The sequence below is a fragment of the Pseudophryne corroboree genome, chromosome 5 (genome assembly GCF_028390025.1).
Source record: "Pseudophryne corroboree isolate aPseCor3 chromosome 5, aPseCor3.hap2, whole genome shotgun sequence".
Taxonomy (NCBI): domain Eukaryota; kingdom Metazoa; phylum Chordata; class Amphibia; order Anura; family Myobatrachidae; genus Pseudophryne; species Pseudophryne corroboree.
In genome coordinates this window covers 208,269,546-208,296,095 of record NC_086448.1, presented here as the reverse complement: position 1 = coordinate 208,296,095, position 26,550 = coordinate 208,269,546, and the positions used below count along the sequence as shown (strand labels likewise).

At 44.4% G+C, this 26,550-nt stretch overlaps 1 protein-coding gene across 3 annotated transcripts in view; it reads right to left on the bottom strand.

The window, feature by feature from the left end:
- JCAD (junctional cadherin 5 associated) overlaps positions 1 to 26,550 on the bottom strand; it is a 144,978-nt gene that overhangs the window by 78,206 nt on the left and 40,222 nt on the right. For all 3 annotated transcript variants that reach the window (XM_063922037.1, XM_063922036.1, XM_063922038.1), the window contains exon 2: positions 23,774 to 23,834. The gene's annotated coding sequence lies outside the window, so the exon portion shown is untranslated. The remainder of the gene's footprint in view (positions 1 to 23,773; positions 23,835 to 26,550) is intronic.

Genomic DNA, 26,550 nt, shown 5'->3' with positions numbered 1-26,550 from the left:
GGCGTTCCGCCCAACGTAGAATCCGTGAGACTTCCTTCATTGCCAAACGGCTTTGAGTGCCGCCTTGATGATTTATGTAAGCCACTGTGGTGGCGTTGTCCGACTGTACTTGAACAGGACGGTTCTGAATTAAATGCTGGGCCAGGTTCAACGCATTAAGGACCGCCCGCAATTCCAGAATGTTGATCGAGAGGAGAGATTCCTCCTTGGTCCACCGACCCTGAAGGGAGTGTTGCTCCAGCACCGCGCCCCAACCTCTTAGACTGGCATCTGTCGTCAACAGGACCCAGTTGGATATCCAGAAGGGACGACCCCTGCACAATTGTTGGTCCCGGAGCCACCAAAGCAGCGACAGACTGACCTCCGGAGTCAATAAGATCATTTGAGATCTGATCCGGTGAGGCAGGCCGTCCCACTTGGCTAGAATCAGCCTCTGGAGGGGGCGAGAATGGAATTGAGCATACTCCACCATGTCGAATGCTGAGACCATGAGGCCCAGCACCTACATTGCCGAATGTATCGACACTTGCGGACGAGAAAGGAAGCAACGAATCCTGTCCTGAAGCTTTAGGACTTTCTCCTGAGACAAGAACAACCTCTGGTTGTGAGAGTGTCCAACAGCGCTCCCAGGTGCACCATGCTCTGAGCAGGGACCAGGGAGGATTTCTTCCAGTTGATGAGCCACCCGTGGGCTTGTAGAAACCGGACCGTCCAGATGACGTAGGAGAAGATCTGGGGAATTTGCCAGGATTAACAAGTCATCCAGATACAGCAGTATCCTGACCCTTTGACGGTGGCGTACCACCGTCATCACCGCCATAACTTTGGTGAAGACTCGCGGAGCCGTTGTTAAACCAAAAGGAAATGTGCGAAACTGGTAATGGATGTTGCCAATAGAAAACCTCAGGTATTGTTGATGTGACACTGCTATAGGAATATGCAGGTAAGCATCCTGTATGTCCAGGCCAGAACTATAGAGCGAAGGGTTTCCATACGGAACTTGGAAATCTTCACAAACCTGTTCAATGTCTTGAGGTTGAGAATGGGCCGGGAGGACCCATTCGGTTTCGGGACTAGAAACAGCGGAGAATAGTACCCCCGGCCCCTCTGAGCAAGAGGCACCTGTACTACGACTCCTGTATCCAAGAGGGTCTGTACCACCGAGTGTAGAGTTTTTGCCTTTGTCTGGTCCAAAGGGACGTCTGTCTGGCAAAATCGATGAGGGGGTCGGTTTTTGAAGGCTATGGCGTAACCTCGAGTGACGACTTCCCATACCCAGGCATCTGAAGTGGTCTTCAACCATTCTTGGGTATACCCTAGAAGCGGCCCCCCACCCTGGGATCCCCCAGGGGGAGGCCTGCCCCGTCATGCGGCAGGCTTATCGGTCTTGGCAGCTGGCTGACGGGCAGCCCAGGCTCTTTTGGGCTTCGGCTTACCAGGTTTGGAAGTGCGGGACTGCTTATGGTACGCTTGACCTTATGCTTTACCTGAAGGACGAAAGGACGTACCTGTAGCCTTCGACACAGAAGGAGCGGTATTAGGCAGACAGGCAGTTTTGGCAGTAGCCAAGTCAGCCACTATCTTATTTACGTCCTCCCCAAATAGAATATCTCCCTTGAAAGGGAGTACCTCCAGGGTTTTTCTAGAGTCCAGATCCACAGACCAGGATCTCAGCCACAATATCCGGCGAGCCAGGACTGACGTAGTAGAGGCCTTGGCTGCTAGGATACCGGCATCAGAAGCTGCCTCTCTAATATATCGAGAAGCTGTGACAATATATGACAAGCATTGTCTAGCATGGTCAGAGGAGATTTCAGCTTCTAACTCCAAGGCCCATGCTTCAATAGCCTCTGCAGCCCATGTAGCTGCAATAGTGGGCCTTTGTGCAGCACCCGTGAGGGTGTAAATCGCTTTCAGACAACCCTCCACGCGTTTATCCGTAGGCTATTTTAGAGATGTGACGGTAGTGACAGGTAGAGCTGAGGAAACCACCATCCTAGCCACATGTGAGTCCACTGGAGGAGGCGTTTCTCAATTTTTAGACAGCTCTGGCGCGAGGGGATAGCGAGCCAGCATCTTCTTTTGAGGCACAAACTTCGTACCCGGGTTTTCTCAGGGTTCCTGACGTATATCCACTAGGTGATCAGAGTGAGGTAAAACTTGTTTAACCACCTTCTGACGCTTGAACCTATCTGGTTTCTTAGGAGGGACGGATGGCTCGGGATCATCCGTAATCTGCAGAATTAACTTAATAGCCTCCAAAAAATCAGGAACATCCACATGTGAACTATCCTCCCCATCAGCCGTATCTGAGTCAGAACCTGTGGGGTCAGTATATGTGCCGTCTTCATCAGACGAGGTGTCAGTGACAGCAGTGGATTGTGAGGAGACAAGCGCTCGCTTAGAGGACCTCTTGGACTTAGGCGAGCGTTGGTCAGACTTTTTAGTAGTCAAGGACTGGTTCAACTTCTTTAATTGAGCAGATAAATCGTCCGCCCACGGCGGGTTAGCTGCAGGGACCACATACGGTTGTACCGGCATTGGGGGTCCCATAAGGGGTGTTAGTTTATGAACTAGCGTATGCAGAAGCGTGGAAAAAGCGGCCTACGGTGGGTCAGTATGTGCCTCCGCTGCCACAGTCCCACTGGGGGGCAAGGAGCCCCCAGAACCAGAGCCACAGCTGCTATATTCTCCTCATATGTGTCTGTGGCTTCAGCAACACCAGCAGTGTGTTCCGCCCCAGAACCGTTACCCTCAGAAGCAGACATGATATAACTTGCAGTATGAGGTAACACAGTACAATTATCAGAAGCACTATACCTCTAAACCCAAACCCCTGCGCAGTGTAGTCAGCACTAGCAGAGATAGGAGAGATATGGTGACTAAATCACAGAGAAATATACGTAACACAGTATATCTTTGTGAAAATCGTATATTAGATAACACCTGACGCACCAAGCCCTCTCAGGTTATGGAATATAGGGATAGCAAGTTGAGTGAAAGACACGAAATAGACTGCTCAGCTATCAAATGCACACACAGAAAGTGACAGTTTGTACAATGCAGAGGTTCGGTGGCGTAACTAGAAATTTTTCTCCCCAAGCCAAAAAATTCTTCGGCGCACCCCCTCCCCCCACCCCTATCCCCCATAATTGGCACCAGTAAAGGCTCGAAAAATGGGTCGTGGCTTTGTTGGAATGGGCGTGGCTTTGCATAAAGGGGCGTGGCATTGCAGGAAAAGACTACCTTATACCCCAGTTTTGCAACCTGCACGCCCAGACGTTGGCCACCACAGGATAGAAAAATAATCCTGATTCATGCCCCTTACATTATTTGTCATTTTTCCTACTTATAGTAATGCCCAGTATACATTATGCCACATACTGCAATGGCCCTTAGACATTATGCCACACACAATAATGCACATGACACAATATGCACACACCATAATGCCCCCGACACATTATGCCACACACCGTAATGCCCCCGACACATTATGCCACACACCGTAATGCCTGTGACACATTATGACAGGAATCGCAATGCCCGTTATACATTATGCTACACACTGCAATGCCCCTGATACATTATAGCACATACAATGCCTGTGACACATTATGACACACACTGCAATGACCCTGAGACATTATACCACATACCACAATGCCCGTGATATAGTATACAACACACCGTAATGCCTGACACATACCACAATGCCCGTTATACCCTATGCCACACACCGCAATGCCCGTTATACATTATGCCACACTGCAATGACCCTGAGACATTATACCACATACCACAATGCCCGTGATATAGTATACAACACACCGTAATGCCTGACACATTATGACACACACCGCAATGTCCGTGATACATTATACCACATATCACAATGCCCGTGATATAGTATACCATACACCGTAATGCCTGTGACACATACCGCAATGCCTGTTATACCCTATGCCACACACTGCAATGCCCGTTACACATCATGCCACACTGCAATGCCCCTGAGACATTATACCACATACCACAATGCCCGTGATATAGTATGCCACACACCGTAATGCCTGTGACACATTATGACACACACCGCAATGTCCGTGATACATTATGCCACACACCGTAATGCCCATTACACATTAAGTCCTACAGTAAGGCTTCTAATTACTTTTAAATTACCTGCTCGTTGCCAGGGGTTTCATGCTCTTGGTTCCATGCACGGTGCCAGGAGTTTTCATGCTTAGGGTGTCATGCTTGTTGCCAGGTGTTTCATGCACTGGGTGTCATGCTCGTTGCCAGGGGTTTCCTTTCATGCACTGGGTGTCATGCTCATTGCTAGGGGGTAGTGCTTGTTGCTAGGGCTGTGCTCCCAGTGCCACATATGTCTCCAGTGCCAGATATTCCCCCACGGTGCCAGGTACTCACATGCCCCCAGTGCCAAATATAGCCCCCCCCATGTGCCAGGTACACATATACCCCCCCAGTGCCACATATGCCCCCAGTGCCAGATATTCCCCCACAGTGCCAGGTACTCACATGCCCCCAGTGCCAAATATAGCCCCCCCCCCATGTGCCAGGTACACATATACCCCCCAGTGCCACATATGCCCCCAGTGCCAGATATTCCCCCACAGTGCCAGGTACTCACGTGCCCCCAGTGCCAAATATAGCCCCCCCCCATGTGCCAGGTACACATACACCCCCCCAGTGCCATATATGCCCCCTCAGTGCACATATGCTCCCCCAGTGCGTGCCCCCGCTCCCCTGCGCTCCCCCTCTGTTTTGTGTTGGAGGGACACGGAGGGCACAGCGCGCGCCTCTCCTGTGTCCCTCCTGGGTCTCCGGCGGGTCTGTTAAAGGAAGTGCCGGTTCGTGAGCTAATCGGAGCTCAGAACGGCACTTCCTTTATTAGACCCGCCGGAGACGCAGGAGGGACACAGGAGAAGCGCGCGCTGTGCCCTCCGTGTTCCTCCTTACAGCAGCGGAGGGTTAGTGAGAACAGATTGACATGCAGACACTCGTCCGCATGTCAATCTGCGCTAAATCAGTGGCGGCGCCCCTGCAGCCCCTCGCCCCCAAGCCACCGCGAGGGCTGCGGGGGCAGTAGTTACGCCACTGCAGAGGTTATTACTGACAATAATACTGCACTGGACTAGCTTACACAGCTATATAACAATAGATATAACAGTACACAGTAAGAACTGGATGTATATCACAGGGTAATTGTACTATAAAACCCTGACTAAATGCACTCTTTCTTAACTATCACTGTCTAAAAAGGCAGTGTCATGTAAAGGCACAGCGCTGACAACCAGGCGGCTTTACATTGGAGGATTTGCCCAAGCAGTCCCAGGAACAGTGAACTGAGGAATAATGGCGCCGCAGACACTGACAGGGAGTGAGGAAAAGACAGAAATGCAGCTCCAGGGCGGGAACGCTTGCTGGAAATGGCGCCCTGGGGCTGGGGGAGGGGCTTCAGGTCTAAGCCTTATCCCCTCTGCTGGCAAAACCACCGGGTACTGTGGGCGATATAAAAACCGGTTTAGAGAGAAAACCTGACCTGCGCCCATGCCCTGGTGATCTAGTGGGATCGCCTGTACTGCCACAGTGTCCACCACCAGCGCGCGGCCCGCCTCCCACTTACCACCTCCCGAAGCGTGGCCACGCTATCCTGAAGAGCCCCAGCCGTGTGTGTCTAACGTGAAGAAAACCGGAGCCTCTGCTGTAGGTACCCGGCAACCAGGGCTCGGGAGTGTACAGCGCCGCTGGGGGAGAGATGGAGCTGCAGCAGGCAATGTCTACTGACATCCAGCACAATCTGTGCCTCTGCTGCAGCCCTTGTAGTCTTCTTTTTTCCTCAGAAAAATCTTTTATAGAGCTGCTGTGAGCATCTCTTCCTGTTACATGCTTGCACTGCAAGCACCAACTACAAACTGAGCTCCTGTGCACGGAGGCGGGGTGATATAGGAGGCGGCGCTATGCATCTTGGGAAGAAGGTCATAGCTTTTGAGCCTGTTGGTGCTTCGGATCAAGATCCTACTCTACACCCCATTGTCCATTCCTTGTGGAGCCCAGTGTACCCCGCAGCAGAAATTAAAGGATTAATTTGACCATTCATTCTGAACACTTTGCATTTAATGCTTTTGGGTCATTGATATATTGAACAAAGGCCCAGGACATAAAATGTATAAGCCTGCAGCAAGTACAAAAACAGTCCTGCCTACTCTCACCTTTGGAACCCCCCTATTTATAGTCAACTTTACTTTCCATACTGCTTACATACTGCTCATTAGAGCATCATCAATGCCTTAAGTAAGTTCTGAGAATAAAGGAGCTGGGTACTGTCATTATTTCATGTGTTAAACTTTAATATCTTAATTACATTGAATTATGTACTTAGGAACTTGCTTTGCTCACCCAAACAGGTTCTGAAGACCAATAAACATGGACTGCCTTGCTAAATGCAAACAAACAGTGGTAGCAGCTCAATCACTCTGGAGATACTTATCAGTTGCTAGAAAATGGGAGGAGTCACAGCAAACAGAAAGGGGGCTGCTCCTCCCCCCGGTATACTCCCAGCACACTGACTAATATCTGTAACAATACTTGAACCTATCTGGTAATAGAATTTCAGAGATATTTGTTACATGAATTTGCAAATACATGGGAAGCTGCTGAGACACTTCATGGCTTCTCGGATATCAGCAGTCCTACTGGGGGGGGGGGGGGGATTACAGTGGGGACATGTGTGTATAATTATTATAGAGGGCACATGTGTGGCATTACTGGGGGTGTAATGAATGAGTGGAATTACTATGGGGCAGGTGTGTGGAATCATTAGAAATCTGTTTTATTACAGTGGGGGCCAATGTGTTTTCGATATTTGTTATTATATATATATTTGATATAAACAACTGATGGTGTGCCTTGGCAATTTTAAAATCTTCTTTAGTGTGCCACGAGTTTAAAAAGCTTGAAAATCACTGCTGTATGGCCTCAGGCTCAGCTGCTTTCATTACGGAAGAGGCACAGCCTGAATTGATGCCACCTTCCAGCGATGGATCGGGGAGGAGTCCCGGCCACCTTCCTCTTCCCTTCGCAGCTCATGACATATTGCACTCCGCAGGGAGCTCCGTGTGGCTGCCCAGTATGCAGGAAAGGGAGACTCTGACACATGGATCCCAGAAACTGCAGCCCTGGTGAGCTGCTGCTGCTGTCATTTATGTGTCCACTTCGGCCCCTGATACTTCCTGCCCTACGGTTAGTCTTTTGGCTGCAGGAAGGGACTGGACACACAGAGCAACAGGTACCCCTTTGTTTGTGTTTGTCTTCCCCCATCTCTCTGTATCCTCTAACCCCTCCCACCTCTCTCTACATCTCTACCTGACACCTTTCTCTCTCTCTCGTGACTCTACCTTCCGTAATGGGTAAAAGGGAGCTCTACCTGCTGTAAGGTGTAAAAGGGGACTCTACCTGGTGTGCTGTGTAAAAAGGGACTCTACCTGCCGTAATGTGTAAAAGGGGACTCTACCTGCCATACTGTGTAAAAGGGGACTCTACCTGCCGTACGGTGTAAAAGGGGACTGTACCTGCCATACTGTGTAAAATAGGACTGTACCTGCCGTACTGCGTAAAAGGGGACTGTACCTGCCGTACTGTGTAAAAGGGGACTCTACCTGTCGTACTGTGTAAATGGGAGCTCTGCCTGCCATAATGTATAAAAGGGGCCTCTACCTGGCGTAATGTGTGTAAGTGGCGCTACTGTGTGGTGTAATTTGAATAATGGAGAATACTGTGCGGCATACTATGAATTGGTATTATTGTGTGGCCATGCCCCTTCCACATGAAGCCACGCCCCTATATTTTTGCAGAGCACCTACAGCACGCACTGGCCCTATTTTAAATATGGGGGGGTGCAGATGCTGTTTCTTGCACACAGCGCTAAAATGTCTAGTTACGGCACTGTAAACATGAAGATGGTTTTTACTGTTGTATGTTGATCATACTTGCCTACTTTTGAAAAAGCATTTGAGGGAGATTGTGAAAGTAATACCTATCAGAGCAGCCATGTACTGCTACATCTGAGAGGTGTGTCATAAAAATGACTTACATCCAAATGTAAATGATCCCCAAAAGTTAGTAAGAGCTACTCGTTAAAAAAAGACACTGCTATTTTGCAGGATTTTCTTGTGTATTGTGTTTTAAAAGAGGTTCCATATACTGTAAGTGGACACGAGAAACCTTATTTGTAGTATAGTGAAATGGCACTGATGAGCTCATCTGAATGTACAGTACAGTATGTATCCCTGATTTATTTTTAGTCCCAAGAATGTAACAGCTACAGATGGTTTAGTCATGCCTAAGCGATAGCTTAGGTTGCTGAGCTTAATCACGGACAGGCGCGTTGAGGCACGACTAGATACTCAGCATGCAATACACATCTCCACCACTGGGTGGCTAATGCTTCACTAATCCAGTACTTTAGTTCGGATAGTGTCGGATTGATCTACAGTACAAGCTCTGGCAAATGGTCAGTGACGACTGTAATATTAATATACAGTCCTGTACTGCATACTGTACACACAAATGGTGACCAATGGTGAGACGGAGAGTAAGAAAAAAGAAAAAAAAAGTTTATACAGACGCAAATGAACGTGTTAAAACACTTGTGTATGCAGACGCAACTAATGTGTGAAAGGAATAATGTAGCTCATTGACTTTAAAGTATGTACAGTGCACTAAATGAGCGTCCGAGTACCCTAATGGCATAAATGAACACCAATGGGATGGATTCACTGCTTGCATTACTTTTACACATGAACTTGTGTATCTTTCATGCAGCGACGTGGGCAAGCGGTGAAGGCTCCCGTTTCCCATGCTGAGAGTCCTGGGTTCAATTCCCAAAGTGCCAATCTGTTTTTTCTCCCCTGGCATTCACTTTATGAATTTTTTTTCTGTGTATTCCATTGTAATACGTTCAATAGAAGGGTGCACACAGTTTTCACATTAATCAGGGTACATCTGCATGAGCGTCTGATTTCGCTATCTAAAATACACAGCGGTAATGAGCACCCGTAGACATACTGTACCAATAAATATAAATGAGTGTATCCTGACGCAATTATCTGCTCGAGCAACACAGTACTGTAGATCATCGGCGATAGAGAATCTGTGTTGTACTTTATGAGAAGGGATCTCTGCTACTGTACCATTTACACACCTACAGTATCAACGCGACTGCAGTTCTCTGTGATTTTCATATATAGTATACTGTAGCATTGTGTTGCACATTTATTGTAACCTGCCCTCCCTCCCTGTCTACTGTATGAACTATGTAGGCTGCCAGGGGTAAAGGGAGATGGGGGTAGGGGGAGAAGGTGGAAAATACCGTGTTTTGTATATGAGCGTCCAAGTTCCTAACGGCATAAACGAACACCAATGGGAAGGAATCACTGCTTGCATTACTTTTACACATGAACTTGTGTATCTTCCATGCTGTGACGTGGGGTAATGGTGAAGGCTACCGCCTCTGTCGAAGTCAAAAATATTACATAGAAAGAACATACAAACTACACACATTATGAGTCGCTATACTTGCAAATACGCGCAGCGAGCACAGCAATATATGGTAACACACGCATTTACACGGACATGCCACAGAGATGGATTCGACACTTATTTCATGCAGTACATAATTATAATAATATCAAGCGCCAGACATCATGATGATTTAAAATTATATAATGAAGTAATGTCATGTATGTGTATTATTTGAACAAAGCCAGATACACCTGTCATATTTGGTATTTAAGCAACCATATTAATGTGTAGATTCATTTGATACTTGTTATTAAGTTGTAGGACATTGCAACAAATAGTTATGATTAAATGTATAAAAGCTAAAATCACTTTTATTAGAACAATAGATATTCCAAACAGGTAATGGACAGGAAGCTCAGGCCAGCCCCTTTGGATGTCTTCAAGGCTGAACCTGTTGAGCATATACAAATAGACTATTGACTCATCATGAATGAGAAAGTCCCCTCCCCCAAAAGCTAGATATTACATTGCTGATCACACAGGAGTCAGTTGCTGTTTTGTCTCAGACGATGATGGAGTTGCTGCCAGACCAGTTCCTGCATGATTTTACAGAGAGAGAGAGAGTGATATTGAGAGACGAATTTATATGAGAAAGATAATGGTATTGTATGCTGGCCTGTAACTGTAACTGTATGTATTAACTGCTTACTGTATAAATTGTAATCATGTAATTATGTGTATACTGTACATTGTAATATATTGAATCCATATCCTTTTAATAACAAATATATACATCAATGAGCTTTGGAACTCAGATAATGTGTGGGTGTATTGTTTTCTCTTATGGGATGCAGTGTTTTGCTATGTATAGCGCACATTCATGGCACATGGTAATAAGAGGTACAGGTGTTTACAATATATATTAGAGCGGGCATTTTAAATATTTGTTAGAAAGCAATTTGGCATTCCCACCTCCCACGTGGAGAGTCCTGGGTTCGATTCCCAAAGTGCCAAACTATATATTTTTTTCCCCTGACATTCACTTTATTAATTTTTTTTCTTTGTAATCCATTGTAATACATTCAATGGAAGGGTGCACACAGGTTTCACATAAATCAGGGTAAAGTTGCAGGAGTGACTCATTCCGCTATCTAAAATACACAGCGGTAATGAGCACCTATAGACATGCCAATAAATATAAATTAGTGTATTCTGACGCAACTGTTTGAGCAACTCAGTACTGTAGATCGTTGGCGTTAGAGAATCTGTGTTGCACTTTATGAGATGGGATCACTGCTACTGTACCATTTTTTACATCTATCAAAGTGACTGCAGTTATCTATCTAATTTTCATAAACAATACAGTATTGTGTTGTACATTTAGTGTAAGCTGACCTTCCTCCCTGTCTACTCTATGAACTGTGCAGGCTCCCGAGGGGGAAGGGGGATGGGGGTAGGGGGAGGTGGTGGCTTAATACCATGTTTTACGATATGAGCGTCCAAGTCCCTTAATGGCATAAAGGGGAGGGGGAAGGGGGAGGTGGGGATTAACCAGCAGAGTTCAGAGACACTGTCGAAAATATTGTGTGTTGAGACCCAAAAAAAGAAACCAATAAATCAATAAATAAAAATAATGTGTACACAGCAATGGTCCATTGACGTTCGGTTTATGTGAGCTATTAAATTCAATTCAATTAAAATGGGCTTAAAGCTTACTTTCTCCGGTTCTGAGGGTCCAATCGGCTCAGAATTGGATTGGTATGGAAGGGGAGACCATTAGCTACTGGAAGAAACCAACCCCAAGTTTCTGTGACCCCCCACAAGGCTCGTGGCAAGTGTCGGAGCCCATGGTGGGTCTGAATTAACGGGCCCATTATAGTCTATGGGAAAATGGGTCCACTTTGCGTCCTGATATCTCTGGTTCTGTGTGTCCCAGAGACTTGGGACCAGTACCATACAAAAGAGGAGACTCTAGTTTATGTGACACCGCAAAGGGAAATGGCATGCACCATGCATCGGGTCCCCTCCAGTTGTCCGCCCAGCTTGCATGGGATGCAGGATTTCTGGCTAGATAGAAAATACTGTACAGAGATGCAAAGCACTGTAATTTGGCATCCAGGAACTTAGGGAGGAGTTTTTATCTCTCTCCATTATACTTAGAAAGATAACACTTGTCGCTGTACGTTACAAGCTGTTCATGCTATTCAGTACTCAAAAGCAAAATGCTGTACAGAGATTCTAAGCACAGTGATTTGGCATCCAGGAATTTAGGAAGGAGCTTTTATCTCTCTCCATGATACTTAGAAAGATAACACTTGTTGCTGTAGCCTTTACAGCAGAGTACGTCACAAGCTGTTCGTGCTATTTAGTACTCAAATAGAAAATCCTGTACAGAGATACTAAGGATGGTGATTTGGCATCCAGGAACTTAGGGAGGAGCTTTTATCTCTCTCCATGATGCTTAGAAAGATAACACTTGTTGCTGTAGCCTTTACAGCAGAGTACGTTACAAGCTGTTCGTGCTATTTAGTACTCAAATAGCAAATACTGTACAGAGATACTAAGGACGGTGATTTGGCATCCAGGAACTTAAGGAGGAGCTTTTATCTCTCTCCATTATATGTAAAAAGATAACACTTGTCGCTGTACATTACAAGCTGTTCATGCTATTTAGTACTCAAATGCAAAATGCTGTACAGAGATTCTAAGCACGGTGATTTGGCATCCAGGAACTTAGGGAGGAGCTTTTATCTCTCTCCATTATACTTAAAAAGATAACACTTGTTGCTGTAGCCTTTACAGCAGAGTATGTTACAAGCTGTTCGTGCTATTTAGTACTCAAATAGAATATACGCTACAGAGACGCTAAGCACAGTGATTTACCACCCAGAAACTAAAGGAGGAGCTTTTCTCTCTCTCCATTATACTTAGAAAGCTAACACTTGTCGCTGTGTTACAAGCTGTTCGTGCTATTCAGTACTCAAATGCAAAATACTGTACAGAGATTCTAAGCACAGTGATTTGGCATCCAGGAACTTAGGGAGGAGCTTTTATCTCTCTCCATTATACTTAGAAAGATAACACTTGTTGCTGTAGCCTTTACAGCAGAGTACATTACAAGCTGTTCATGCTATTTAGTACTCAAATAGAAAATACTGTACAGAGATGCTAAGCACAGTGATTTGGCATCCAGGAACTAAGGGAGGAGCTTTTATCTCTCTCCATTATACTTAGAAAGATAACACTTGTCGCTGTACATTACAAGCTGTTCATGCTATTTAGTACTCAAATGCAAAATACTGTACAGAGACGCTAAGCACAGCGATTTGGCATCCGGGAACTTAGGGAGGAGCTTTTATCTCTCCCCATTATACTTAATACTACGGGATATGGACACTCACATATCCCTAACATCAATAGACCATACTGTATCTGTAGCATGTACGTTTGCATCTGTATATGCTGCACTATTTGCGTCTGTACTGTATATACTATTATATACTGTATGACATACTGTAGCATAATGTAGCGTAATGAGACGCACCAGTTAAGTAGTTCTTACTCTGTAGTTTAGTATTGTATTTTAATAGAGACCACACGCATGCGCATTGGTGATTTTAAAAAGCGACATCTGGTGGATGATCACAGGTATTACACTCAAAGGTAACGTCAAATGCTCTGTGCGCCTCCCTACGACTAAGCGCACTTCCTTGCGCCCAGGCACGCTGCTTATGCCCAAATAATGCCACAGCAAGCCAAGATAATGGAGGACCTATCTGTACTTAATGGGGGTAAGGTGCAATCAGGGAGATTGCTGGACTATTCAGGGAGTCAGGGAGATTGCTACTATTTCAGGGAGTTTCCTGCAGAATGCGGGAGGGTAGGCAACTATGATGTTGATAGCAGTACTTTTGGACATAGAAGTTAGATTGTTGTTCCTCTGTTTTTTTCCTGTTTATCTCCGGTCTATCTCTGGTATTCATATTAGCAGAGATAGCAGACAGCACTGTAAATTTATTTACCCTTTTTCTGCAGACTTCATGTACTGGCAGTGACTGCCATAAAGATAACTGTATCAGAATAACTGAATGATATTTCAATAGATAAAGAGATCTACATTGTCTGTGGTTACCATCACTTGTTATTAGATACCTTTCTGAATGTTCTACATAATATAGACTGTTCTACATACATACCTCCCAACATTTTATGATCCAGAAGAGGGACCCGCGCCCAAAAGGGGACGTGGCATAAATTAAAGGGGGTATGACCTCGCGTCAGTGCCGCGATCGTGAGTCATGCCCCCATTTACCGTCACTAAAGTGGGCATGACCAGCGATCTGTGAGTCTATTCACCGCTGACAGGAGCCTCCCAATTGCCTATTCACCGCTGACAGGAGTCTCTCAAATGCCCCCGTCCCCACACCGTGGGACACTGCGGCTGCGGGTGGGACAGCGGGACAGTCCCTAAATAACGGGACTGTCCCACAAAAATCGGGGCAGTTGGGGAGATACGGTTACAGCCTGTACACACTCATTCCTGGTTTAACATGCCGCACTCACAAATCCATGAGTAGGTTTAATGGTTGTGGTTTTTTCCTTAGACTGAGGTCAGATGTATGTGACATTGGTGCAGATTAAGGTGAAGTATGGATTAGAAAATCTCTGACCTCCTGAACATGAATTAAAACATTAAAATAACATATTTTTTTTAATGACACATCGCATTCAATTTAGGAAAGTTGGAGGGACTTGGTTATCCCATGGGACCCTTTGTTACAGTGTGGTGACATCACCCAGCTAGCACATGTTTCTTCCTGAGGATGCAGACTAGTGCACTCATTTCCATTCTGCAAGTATAATCAGCAGATAGACTATGATTGGCCTGGTCACTATATTCAAACAATCACAAGCTGACTTCATTCCAGAAAGAAAACATTCTCCTGCTGTTACTGTGCAAGGAAACTTATAATTCCATAATAAATATTTACCTACTGTAGTCTCCCACAGCATAGATAACAGCATTATAACGAGTACTAGCTATAGTGACACAATAAGAGAGTGTGGACTGTTTGTCCTCTCTTAACAATCCAAAAACAAAACAGGAATGAGACTTCAGGTGAGGGAAACCTAGAGTACATGCAAATGTCAGCTTTGAGTGTAAATTGTAACATTCATAATGTCTAAAATTATGATTTCGACATGGTTATGCCGAAATCATAAATATCAACACCTGGAAAGAATTGACAAGGACAGAATGTCAACATATGAAAGGCTGAGGGAGTGGACTTTGTCGCCTGTAGTGGGGCGGAAGGAGTACAGGGTGGGGTGGCTGGAGGCAGGGAATAGGAGGGGCTACAGAGGGGAGATGGGAAGAGATCTTGTGATGGATTGCCTCAAATTTTTTTTTAAGAAAAGAAGGAGGCAAAGTCAGTGTCAGTTAGGAGATAGGATAGGATGGGAGGGGAGAAGGAAGGGGGTGTGAAGGAAGGTGTGAAAGTATCAAAGAGACGGCAGGGATTGGAGAACTGAGAGGAGATGAGCGATTAGTAGAAGGTGGAACCGTAGGAAGAGAGGATGAACTTGAAGTGAAGGAAGTTGGCCAGACAGCAAGATTTTCTCCAGAGGTGTTCGGTGGTGTGCAGGCATTTTTGCAGAAAACAGGTCAGTTTGGAGTGCCAGGGTTGGGGTTTGGAACGGCAGGGGACAGTGGGGATGGGGGCCACAGAATTGAGAGCAGAGGTGAGGGTGTTGTTGAAAAAGGTGGCCTCCTGATAGGAGCAGGTCATGGAGGATTAGCGAGAGAAGAGAGCATGGCGGACATAGGACAGGACAGGGGGGTCAAGAGTCATGAGATTGCATCTGGTGATGGTGGTCTTGGGCATGGGGAAATGTGGAGGAGATGAGAGAGTGAAGGAGAGTAGATGGTGGCCATAGAGGGGGAAGGGAGAGTTGGAGAAGGCAGAGAGAACACAATGATGGGTGAAGACAGGTTAAGGGTGTAGCCAAGAGAGTTAGTTGGGGGTGGATGTCCACTCAGAAAGGGCAGAGGAGGAAGAAAGGTCAAGAAGATCTGTGGATGCCGTGTTGCTGATTGTTAGTAGGGATGTTAAAGTCGCAGAGGGTGATAGAGGGGATGTCAGAGGAAAAGAAGTGGGGAAGTTAGGCTGCAAAGTTCTCAAGGAATTGGAAGGAGGTGCCAGGAGAACAATAGTTGACTGCAACACTTAGTTGAAAGGGGTAAAATGCCATTCTCCTGCCATCACAGCAAAGGCAGTAATTTAATTAAGCATAATGAAAGATTATATTAATAGAAAACTTTATTTTTCTGCCAATGGGCAACATTTTTTTGCGTACATCTCCGATATTCTGAGATCTGGACATGATGCATATGTGCAGATCGCTGTCTGCAAAATAGTACACAGTCCCCCTAAGCCGTAACATGACTGGCATGTCACCCTTGTGTCTTCCGATGGAGTTTTACTGGCATCGGCAGTAGACATGAGGTAGCCATTCTGACTAACCCTAGGATTATGGTACCCAAGAATCTGTGATAAATTGCCCCAATTCCATTTTCTGCTGACGCCATGTTGGATTTCCCCAATTTGTGGATTCCGACCAAAAAATGAGCAACAAATCAGGAACTTTTCACATGCAGAGTTTCCATGCTGGATCGCCGATCGTCACTGACCGCTGATCTGTGGTTTTGATCATCGGATCAGAGAATCACAGCACTGTGCCCGCATAACTCGGATGGCTGACGCTGCGACTGATGGTCACGATGGTTATCCAACGATGCATCTTCGGATGCAGCACTCTGATATCTAATGCTGGCAGTGGGGGTCTTTTCTTTTGCCTTCAGATGCCTCCTGCGGCATTAGCATGTTTTCCCACAGCAACTGTGTCTAAATACGCACCTTCTGTGCGACTGCGTCCATCTCTAAATCAGGCCATATGTCCAGTATGATATAAAGGAGTCTATCTGCTGCCTAATTGCTTGTTTGATCCACAATATAATTTAATATCATATATTGAAAGAAACTGTATAGCACCCCTGGTCACAAATGCCACATTATCAGGCAACAAGGTACTGTATAGGTGCTTGCCATTGTGGAGCAGTGACATTAGGTCATCTTCATCTTATATCACTCTGGATAGGTGCTTGCCATTGTGGAGCAGTGACATTAGCTCATCTTCATCTTGTTTAACTCAGCAAGAAAATCCAGAAAGTACAGATTGTTTTCTGAATAACATTTTAATCAGAAAAGCCCTTCATTACAATAGTATGAAGGTGTGTTATAGCTGGCACTTCTTTTATGCATTCAACGTTCCCTGTGTGGACAAAGACTTCAGTTCTAGGGGTTTGTACTGTAGGTGAAGGGGAATATTATTGTACAGCGTTTTTTTACAGTTTTTTTTTTACTTATGGCAGAATGTACAGATGTAGCCATGATCATTGTTTCTGTAGTTTTGCCATACTTGCGCGTTTTAGTTGCGGAATAATATAGCACAGGTTGGCATGGTAAGGCTTGGTATGGCGAACAAGAGTATCCACAGCATACAAGAGGATCCATAGAAAAATATAGTAAAATTATAGTACTGTAAAGCTTTACAGCAGAGGTTCTCAAACTAGGTCCTCGGGAGCCCACACAGTGCATGTTTTGCAGGTAACCCAGCAGGTGCACAGGTGTATTAATTACTCACGGACACATTTTAAAAGGTCCACAGGTGGAGCTAATTATTTCACTTGCGATTCTGTGAGACCTGCAAAACATGCACTGTGTGGGGTCCCGAGGACCGAGTTTGAGAACCTGTGCTTTACAGTGTAAATAAAGTTCTTTATGTACAGTAATACAGGTCACACATAGTCCCTGCAATTTCGGCAGCAGAGAGGCAGTGATTGCTCCCTTAGAAATAAACAGTGGGCTCCATGGGCACTGCTTGAAATCATCACTTTGTGTTGGGGCAGAAAAAGGCCTTTTTGCATTAAGCTGACTGCGTATTTTATCCAAAAATATATATAAATAAATAATAATCCTTGCAAACAGTGACATCACTATATCACTGCGGGTGTGCAAGTGTTGACAACGTGACTTCTTTGGTCTTGTAGTAGCGTGACTGCTCAGCATACCCAGGCACCTGGGTTCGATTCTCATAAAGGCTAGGTTTTAAAAAAAAATTAAACAGTTTAGATTTTTGTTGTTATTAATTTTATTATACACAGAAAAGGTCTGTCTGCTCTTAGGAAAAACTGATTGTGCGTCTTTGAACGCACAGTGGAAGTCGCACTACACAGTCGCACAGATACACAGCTCCAAGTCTCAGGGGGCGTGGAGGCTGTCTACAGTATGAACGTGTTACACACTGCAATTTACAGTAAGCTGTGGTCACGGACCTTGCAATTTCAGCAGTGACATGCAGCAGAGACGCAGTGATACTGTAGCATGTCTTATAAATAAACGGGGGCCTCCAGGGCTGCTGCTGAAATGTTTACAGAGTTTGCGGACAAGACTGAGAAAGGACTTTGATGTTTGCATTGAACTGACTACGTATTTTTCCCAATCAAGAAAAAAACATCACTACTGTATATCACTCTGGTCTGTAAGAGTTGACAACGTGCCTTCTTTGGTCTAGCGGTAGTGTGACTGCTTCACATACCTAAGCATAACAACCTTTTCTACCTGTTGACCTTTTTGTACTGTCTAACGTGTTCATGTTGACCTTTTAACCCTGTTGACCTTTTGTACCTGTCGACCTATTGACTGTCGACCATATGGTATCGACCTATTGACTGTAGACCCTTTGACTGTCTATCTGTTAAGCCACACACCCAAATCAGCATAAATATTGAATTTCAGTGATATCAAGTATATCTTTTAAAGGAAAATCGCACATTTTAGGTTTTTATCCTTAATGTATAAAGAGGTGAATTGCACATGATTGTTATTGTTAACGTTACTGACGGATTCTGGTAGAAAAACAAAACATTTCATTTATCTACTTGTGTACTGCAGATTGCAACTAAGATGTCTGTGGGGAGTCTGAAAAGATGTTAGTCAGGGATGGCTTTGGTGATCTCGCATCCACCATTGGACACACCATTGGACCTCTTTACAGGTGCATATTATCCATCTGAGTATGGCCTCGAATTAAAGTGATTAAGCATCTGAGTTTGCAACCAGTTATGGAACATGCCTGTGACACTTCAATAACCTGCCCATTAGATGGTGTATATCTCTGAGCATGTGTATAACCACCTCCCAGGAATGCCCAATACATTTCCAATACGTTTCTGAGACCCTGAGTGCACATCATAGTACCCTTTTGTTAGGATCTCCTGTTCTGTACTGCCACGTCGCCATGGCAACCGGGAGGCAAGTGTTAGCGAAGTAACCTGAGCGCAGCTGATACTCCGGTCCGGGTTTTTACTGTGTAGTGGTTACAGGCTCTATGCACGGCAGGGAATCCGGCGCTGGTTTTGTGCTCACAGTCTGTGAGGTCTGAGTGGGGCGTGGACAGCACCTGCTATATAAACCATCCTCTCAGGCTAGGCAAATGCTGCTGAATCTTTGCTTGTTAGTCAGTTCCAGAGAGTTAGCTAGTACTGTGTGACTTTGTATTTACTTGTTGCTTACTGCGAATAGGCCTTGGGATTCGGTACTTCATTCTGCCAATCCGGACCTAGCAGTAAGACTGGAGTCAGTTGTTTAACCTGCTGGGGTTCTTTTGCTATTCTGTGAACCCAGCAGGTTTGCGGCTGTACTCTCAGACCTGCTTGCTTAATCCTCCCTCACTGTGCAGGGCGTCCAGGTGTCAGTTTAGTGGCAGTAAGCTGAACCTGTGCCCTGCAAGTGGGGGTTAGGATTGTGGATACTCTCCTTGTGTCTATATTTCTATCTCTGACCAAGGAGTTTATTCCCACACCCGTTGGTAACCCTTTGGGGTTTTTCCTGTTGCTCTTAGCAACATCATTTTGGGTGCTCCACATGTTAAATCACTACATCTCGCTTCATTGTCCGCTCTATTCCATCTGAGCATTCCTGACACTAGGGAGACACCAAATTCCTGAGCCTTTGGGCTTCCCCGTTCATTTTGTGTTTATTAGTTATTCCATCACCTCCTGTGTATGCTGTGTTATACTGTCTGTGAGTTCGTTTTGCCTCGCATCCCTCTCTGTTCATACACCGGTATACTCCTGTTAGCACTGGTGTGCGTAACACCTTTATTCTCCTTGTATCACAAAGTAATGCCCCTTATTCACATTTTGCCACACAGTAGTGCCCCTTATTCACATTATGCTACACAGAAGTGCCCCTTATTCACATTATGCCATGTAGTGTCCTTTCTTCACGTTATGCCACACAGTAGTGCCCCTTTTTTACTTAGTGTCACACAGTAGTTCCCCTTATTCACATTTTGCCACACAGTAGTGCCCCTTGTTCACATTATGCAATAGTAATACCGCTTCTTTACATCATGCCACACAGTACTACAGATGTGTTCTCGTATATCTAGCCTCAATATGCCACACAGCATGAGATGCTTGGTGTGAGTGGGCCACCAGGTCCCGTGCAACTCTGCTAAACTCAGGTGTCTTTTTTTGTCAAAAAAGGTGTCTTAGTGAGTAGGATGCGCTAGGAAATGGTGCTGATTAATTTGATATGCAACAATTGTATATATGCTGTATGTGCGACCAAGTCTGTATACAAAGCACAATGGAACATGGAAAAAAGCCGAAGCTGCTGCATCGTAGTTCTTCATATACAGATTCAGAGACTCAGCTGCACACAGATACACAAGTGTCACATATTAATTCAGCACAGTTTCCTCGTGTCACCTAGTCGCAGCACATTTTTGACAAAAAAGACATCCACTGCTAGCAGAGTCTCATGGGACCTGGCATGCCCAGAAAGGCTTGGCATGACTGCAGAAATTATGTTTGATGACACATTTTAACCCTTTATTTGCATTACACCACAGTGCCCACAATTCACATTATGCCACACAGTAGGAACGAACTTGAGGGGAAGGAGCAGTGAATAGGGGGCGGAACTGTTATTCAGCTTCTGACTACCACTGCAGAACTGATATAGTAATGGCCACAGTGGTGGAAAACAAATGTTTGGATAGTGCAGATGGAAAGCGATTAACATACAGCCAGTCGGGATCCCAGCAATCACAATACAGATAACTGCAGAAAGGGGCACACTCCCTAGGGGATACAGGATGTGGGGGGGTTGTCACCTCCAATGATGTTCATCACCTCCTCCAATGAAGGCTTTTGTCTAGACATTAGCGGACTGCTCAATTAAGGGTACGGAACATTTCTATTTTTTAAAAATGTGCAGGGCACAGTGACCTGCTAAAAACTGCTAGCATGAACACTACAACGTTTATGTAATGGGTTCAACAAAGCTTACCTGCAAATATTAAAAACACTTTAATTGTACTTTTTTTTAAAAAAATTCAAAAGTATTTGTAAAATTATAACAGTCTAATACTATATATATTATATAATACAACCTAATTCATGTGAAGATGTTGCTAAAGCTGCTTGCAGAGCTCACAATTCAACCAAGTGCTTTATGGTGGTCATTCCGAGTTGTTCGCTCGCTAGCAGTTTATTACAGCCGTGCAAACGCTATGCCGCCATCCACTGGGAGTGTATTTTAGCTGAACAGAAGTGCGAATGAAAGGATCGCAGAGAGGCTACAAAATAATTTTGTGCAGTTTCAGAGTAGCTTCAGACCTACTCAGTGCTTGCGATCACTTCAGACTGTTCAGTTCCTGTTTTAACGTCACAAACACGCCCTGCGTTCGCCCAGCCACGCCTGCGTTTTTCCTGGCACGCCTGCGTTTTTCCGAACACTCCCTGAAAACACACCCTCTTCCTGTCAATTACTCTGCGGCCAGCAGTGCGACTGAAAAGCTACGCTAGACCTTGTGTGAAACTACATTGTTCGTTGTAATAGTACGACGCGCATGCGAATTGCACCGCATATGCATGCGCAGAAGTGCAGTTTTTTTGCCTGATCGCTGCGCAGCGAACGAAAGCAGCTAGCGATCAACTCAGAATGACCCCCCTATATTTGTGGCATAAACCTCTTACCACAGAGCCCTCTGTTCAGTATTTTCTTTACTGTAATAACCCCTACAAAATATAATATCTAAGAGTCATGGTCTAGTTGGAGGTATAGATGGTGTAATGGTTAACATTGCTGCCTCACAGCACTGAGGTCATGGGTTTGATTCCCACCACGGTCCTAACTGTGTGGAGTTTGTATCTTCTCCCTGTTTTGCGTGGGTTTCCTCTGGGTACTCTGGTTTCCTCCCACAATTAAACAAATATATTGATAGTTTAATTGGCTCTCAACAAAAAATTAATCCTAGTGTGTACATGGGCAGACTGGATGGGCCAAGTGATTCTTCTCTACCGTCAATTTCTATGTTTCTATGCTTAGTGGCAGATAGTGAATTAGCATAACTGGGGTGTAAGGGTATGTTTACTACTTTTAGAAGTGGAGTTGTTGCCCATGGCGACCAATCATATTCTCACTATTATCTTCTAGAAGCAGCTAGATAAATGTGGAGTCTGATTGGTTGCTATGAATAATATCTCTACTTCTAAAAAACTCAACCCTTAGTTAAATATACCCCATAGTGAGGGTATAAAGCTATGTCTAACATATGCTTTCTCTATGATAGGTACTGTACATTTGACCCAAGTACATTTTATGTTAGTTTGTCCAACAAAAAAGAATGGTTAATGAAAAAACAACGTGTCTACTATATGAATGACTGTTATTTGTTTACAAATTAATACACAATAATATCCAGTATAATTCATTTAGTAGAATAGTTTAAAATGGACTTGAAGAGGCAAATACTAAGTTCAGTTTTAAGAGTTGGGTGTTGATCAAGGAGTCAAGTAAAAAATGAAATCCTGCTTAAATGTGTCAACCTCTTCAGCCGCTAGAGTCCCCTATGGCTGCAACTGTGTAATGCCGTCTTCTTCTCTCACCTTCCCGCTTGGCTAGTCCGGTGTATGTCACTGCTACCCCCCATGATCTCGCGGATTGGTTGATGGCACTTCTGCAAGGAACTGTTTATCTGTAACTTCTTGAAATATATCAAAACCTATATGTAGAGTTTTGGGCTGGGTTATACTTTAATACTCCTGTGTGCTGTTTATCTGTTAGCGTCACTTAAAGTCTAGCGAGCATCAGCACAGAACGGTAAACACACTAATATATTACATTCATTCAATAGCATAATATGCACGTTTCTCAAATTACTGCACAAAGAAGACACAAGCCAGAAGTAATTGATCTCAGCACTTTGAAATCAGTTGAAATACAGAGGCTGTAATAGAGAAAGCAGCACTCAGTCTATGCAGATGGAACATGATTCAGGATTTACATACTGTAAAGTAAGGAACTCGACACATGGCAGGAGCCCACTAACTCCCATTGTGTTCCGCATTGGGGCTGCTTTAAAGCTGAATGTCTGCTTCACTTTAATTTCCTAGTATTCATATCAATGAGCCAGTATTATATTTCTCATGCCATATAGGCACTATGGTCAGGTGGGGGTAGATTGTGGGCATATATAAAATAATGGAATGTATGGACAATCAACTCATGAACCTTTATATCAACACTGGGTCTATTTATCAAAGGGAGAAAACCTTTATATCCAGCAAAACCAAGTGTTTTTACTAGAGAAAGTATTTTTTTTATATCTCCCTATTTAACAAGGGGTTAACACTGGCGACAAACTCCCGCTGGCGTTAAGGTTCGCTTTGCATGGGAAAGGTTAAATGTCTCAAAAGTGGTCAGTTATTGGAAATGAAAACTAAGGTTTGTGTTCCACAGCACGTGTGAATTAGCTAACCTGATCACACATGCACATACCCTGTGACTAGCTCTGTGACGCAGTAGTTAAACCTTGTCACGTCTATCCAGTATTGCAGTGCTGCCTCAGCAAGAGTGTACTGATAAGCAGAGTTTTCTGTCACTGCAATAAGTGGAGATAGAAAACCAACAGTATTGCCATGTCTCAGTAATTAGGGCCATCTATGGGGCCTGTCTTGTAATAAATTCTGCTAGAACATTCACATGTAATACATGCAAGTGCTGTATTTTACACTGAGAACTTAGGACGCAAAGTGAAAAGCAAAACAGCAATCCTTGCTAAATTTAGCAGTCACAGAAGAGGATGTACTCACTGAGGGAGTTATAATCCGGGCTTATTTCAGTCATCTGTTGTCTCCAGAGCTGCGTGAGAACCTGTAACACAATTACACAAAGGTGGCTTATATAATATTTGGAAATATTGGGTTTATATTATAAAGGGTCTCTGTATTATTATTAAATAGCACATTAATAAGAGATAAATAACATTGAATATAAACTACAGTCAGCCTATACTTTTATATAGGAAACTACTATACTATACTTTTTTAGCAGTTTGTGTATTATCATTTTGGAAAAAGTGAATAACAGAAAATCTGCAGCAGGATCCATTTTCCTTGACCGCAGACAGGATGCAGCATGTGACATTAAACATATATATTATTTTTTAACTTGTATTTTAATTATTAACCACTTGCCTGGCATGGTCGCATCAAATGCGATCATGCCTGCAAGTGCTCTATCTGACCTGGTCGCACAGGATGCGACCAGTCAGATAGAGAGTGTTAGCAGCGGCAGGGAAGGGAAACTTCCCTCCGCTGCTGCTGTCAGAGGGACCGGAAGGTCCCTCTGCCTCCCTGCACTCTCCCCTACTGATTGCTGTGCTGCCGATCACTGTTGATCGGTCAGCACGGCAGGTTTCCCGCCTCCAGCGGCTGCAGACAATGGCAGCCGCTGGGGAGAGTAAATGAACCCTCCCAAGCCTTCCCCCTGCATACCTGCAGGCTGTCCCGGCTTTCAAAATGAAAGCCGCGATAGTCACGATGTTCCCGATCAATGTTTCGATGTTTGGAGAGAGAAATTTTAAAAAAAAATATATATATTTTTTTTACTAAAATCATTTGGGATAGGGTTAAAGTCATGTTCTTCACTTAATTCACTCATTAAAAAAAAAAACAATTTTGGAGCGGTTTTCGGCTAAATAAATCGTCAGTTAAGTGGTTAATGCATCTGACCAATGTCTACAGTCAAGTATAAGCGCATATCTCCCAAAAGGACTACACTTCCCAGAACTAACAAATGGAAAATTAGTAGACACGTGACCTGCTCATCAAAGCCTCTATGTAAGGGCCTAATTCAGATCTGATCGCAGCAGCAAATTTGTTAGCTAATGGACAAAACCATGTGCACTGCAGGGAGGGGGGGGGGGGCAGATGTAACATGTGCAGAGAGAATTAGATTTGGGTGGGATGTGTTCAAACTGAAATCTAAATTGCAGTGTAAAAATAAAGCAGCTAGTATCTACCCTGCACAGAAACAATATATAACCCACCCAAATCTAACTCTCTCTGCAAATGTTATACCTGCCCCCCCTGCAGTGCACATGGTTTTGTCCATTAGCTAACAACTTTGCTGCTGCGATCAGATCTGAATTTGGCCCTAAGTCCTTTTGATAATTATAGTAACATATTTTCAGGATCTTATCTTCACTTGCTGTACACTCCTAATTCCATAAATGCTAACAATATAGACTTGCTCTCTGGACAATTCAGGGGGATTCCACAAAATCAGCTCACACAACTAAGGGTGACACCATTGTTATCATCATGGCCCACCACCCACCAGTACATCATGGCCTGCCACCCACCTGCACATCATGGCCTGCCACCCACCTGTACATCATGGACCACCCACCAGTACATCGTGGACCACCATCCACCAGCACATCATGGCCCACCGTTCAGTACATCATGGCCCACCACCCACCAGTACTGTACATCATGGCCCACCACCCACCAGTACATCATGGCCCATCCCCCATTACATCATGGCCCACCCACCAGTACATCACTGAGCTATGCCAAGTAATACTTATTTCTAAAATCCCCAAACTATTAACATATGCATGCAATAAAATTAAAATACACATACAGTCAGCATTAGTGATGGGAAATCTGGTATACTTCGGTGATACATTCATACAGAGCTGGGGGAGAGGTGAGGCTGCGCCTGGATTTTAGGCGGCTAGTGAGAGCTGGAATGGTAACAGGGACTCTCTCCAGCACTCACTGCTTAAATGCTAGACGGGTACTATGGCGGATTATAATTTATCTGTATATAAGAAAGTTGTCATTTTTGGCTTGCAAAAACTACTGGATGAGTTTGGACGGCATTTTCACTGTTGGATAGCTTAGTGACCTAGAAAGAAATGGATGTGTGTATTATCTAGATGTGACATCCAGGAGAGGAGCAATAAAGGTAACACTAGACGCTTGACACTCGGCGCATGCAATGTTCAGGCTCCTCAAAATGACTATATTTATATAAATATACATTTTGGGGGGATAAATATACTTCTAGGGACTGTTTATGCACTATGGAGATTCAAAAACTTTTTGGGGAGGACATCCACGAGAGCGAAGCCGCGGGCAAACGCTAGTCATAAATATATGAAAACATCCAAAGTGCTTAATACTGAAAAATAATGATAAATAGCTCCAGACAGTATAATAGCTGCTATTTTTGTTAGAAAAAATGATGTCTGGTAATATACAGCACCCTTAAATCTGCAGTGACCTCTGATGAGCACCACTACTAAGGAGCAAACTTTATACATGTCCAGAGACACACTGATATGCAGCTACTGCAGTGATTGATCAAAAGTTATATGTTACTAGTGTTCATTCTAGCACCCAGCACCTAATCAGTGAGGAGGGCATATTAGCTGTATCGATACATCACATATAAAATTTTGTCCTTCAAAATTAAAATATGCCTTCCTCACTAATTAGGTGCTAGAATGAACACTACATTACTCCCTTGTCCTGAGCCTACTTCTTCATCAGTGCTGTTCTTGTTCCAGTGGCAGAAC